Raw genomic sequence first — 2,321 nt, 5'->3', positions numbered from 1 at the left:
ATGTGATAGATGAGTGTGATAAGGTTTAGAACGAGGTTTGACTTCCTATGCTAAAATCGCCACATAGGCAACTGCCGTACGGAAAAAAAAAAGAAAAAAACCCCCACTACAATGGTGCAGAAATAGTCTATTGCAAAAGCAAACCCTGTAAAAAAAATAAATGTAAGTAATTTTACAGTTTTCGTTCAGAGCACAGTCATCTCTTTTATATCCACAAAACCTCAGGCATGCATGATACAAATTGCTTTTTTTTCTCTTTTTGCTTTTTTGCATCATGTCATTTTAGTTTCACCACAGTAACATCTCATTTATATCCAAAAAGGCTGAATTACACATGACATATTATAATCATCATGCTGCTTAGCAACCATCTACACAGCAAATTCAAAAGTGTTAAATGTTTTGGTGTTAATAGTCTCCTTGCAAAAGTAGAGTTAATTTTACTCTAAGTAGAGTCACATTCTTTTAATGTAACTCTGAGGTGTAAAATGATAGTAGTTAAAATCGAGTGTTAAAAATGAGTGTTTCTCTGTCAAATCTGGAGGTGTTAAAATGGAAACATTAACTCTTGACCTCTTAACTCTGAACTCCTAGAGGGGCTATGACACCAACAGAGTAAATTCACAGACTCCGCCCCCAGCACGGCTCCAATCGAAGCTGAAGTGAAGCCGTTTCAGAACATTTTGCTCTACATATTTGAGTTGTTTGCCATGCTTGGTAAGTCATTTTTTCAAAGATTGTTTCAATTATTATTAGCTTTTACTTCTGTGACTCTTTGGAGTTGAGACAAAGCTGTGTGAAAGGCATTAGCCATGTTGCTCGCTGATAGCATAATATTCTGTTTTAGCTAGCTGAAAGGTATTGTTTGCGGGCAAATACCACAGCCTTGAAAAAAAGCTTGCATGTGAATTTTCAGTCAAACTTTTGGTCAAATACACCTAAAACAATGTCTAGAATGTGAAATGTTGGTATAATGGTGCTACTTGAAGCCTGAAAACGATCGCCCATAAAAAAAACAAAAAAACGAGCAAACAGCAGTAGCAGGCGTCCTGACTGGATTCTAAGTTAGCATCGATCCCTCCAGAGTTTTGTGCACACGGTTTAGGTAAAAATGAAAAAGGTTGAGGTTTTACATTTAGTTCAGTATTACCTGTTGCCTGTGTCCTTGTCTTTTGGGAAAATACTTTACACAAGTAATGGCTCAAAGAGGATTCCTTTTTTTTTTTTTACTGTGCTGCAATTGTTTACTGGATTATTTGTGCCATTAATTAGTGTCAACTAATTTTTATTCAATCTCCACACAGGATATGCTTGTGAAGATGGAATATGGGGGAGAGCAGAAGTGTGTTGAAGTTCCACAAAGTGATGAATGAAGGACATGCATATTGTATTGAAGAAATAAGTGTTGAGAATGCTGTTATTTGCATTTACCATGTCAGACCTTTTGATAAACAAAATTCTAATGAAAGTGAGAACATGTACACTGTTACATCTTTCAGAAAATGTTTTGAAATTGTGGTGCACAGTTCAGAATAAATGTTTTTCAAAAACCATTGCATCTTTTTAGTAAATGTTTATTTCCAAAAGAAATTTCTAGAAGTTCAGAACAGTTAAATTCCCGCTTTTTAGAATGAATTAGAAGATAACTCTTACGTAGTTAAACTAAAATACTCTTTGAGAGTTAATATATAAACTCTTAACACCAAGTGTTAAATTATCAACTCCAGACAGATTTGGTGTTTAACACTAAATCAGAGTTAACGTACCAACTCTCCAAAAAGAGTTAAATTAACACTCTCTGGTGTGGACCCATATAGACACTTTAATAGTGTTGAAATCAAATCCGACAGTGTTAATTTGGACATGCTGGATTTGCTGTGTAGCAATGGCCTAAAATGACCCTGTTTTTAACATCTATGCAGCTACAACACCCTATGAAAATACAGTATAAATTTAATTTCATGGCCAATAGCTTGAATAGGCCAACGATTACAGGAGCATGGGCATGTGCTACTTAAGCACAGCATGCATCAGAAATAATCATCTTATTTCAAAGTGCTTTAATTCCACAGCCATTCACCGGTGATGAACATGTACGGTTAGACAGAGGGGATTCATGAGTTTCATGTGGTTACTGGTAGGTAGCTTAACAACAGCAGTGGGTGCAGCGACTCTGGACATGCTTATAAAGTATAACACTGTTTGACTATCACATGAACATATGCCCTCTGTACAGAGGGGGACAATTGTCAACATTGTAAATTTTGTATATAAAACTTTATACTCAGCAGTTTATTTTAAAATTATATTTCCATTACTAA

The 2,321-nt window shown here is 35.4% G+C and overlaps 1 long non-coding RNA gene across 1 annotated transcript; it reads left to right on the top strand.

Moving 5' to 3' along the window:
• Positions 1-417: 417 nt before the first annotated feature.
• On the top strand, positions 418-1,553 carry LOC308392337. The gene is made up of 2 exons (XR_013970798.1): positions 418-717; positions 1,305-1,553. It is a non-coding gene; the product is annotated as an uncharacterized lncRNA (long non-coding RNA).
• Positions 1,554-2,321: the final 768 nt, after the last annotated feature.

Source organism: Rhamphochromis sp. 'chilingali' (genome assembly GCF_963969265.1).
Source record: "Rhamphochromis sp. 'chilingali' genome assembly, chromosome: 2".
Taxonomy (NCBI): domain Eukaryota; kingdom Metazoa; phylum Chordata; class Actinopteri; order Cichliformes; family Cichlidae; genus Rhamphochromis; species Rhamphochromis sp. 'chilingali'.
The sequence above is the reverse complement of the archived record's forward strand: the minus strand, read 5'-3'. Positions and strand labels throughout refer to the sequence as shown.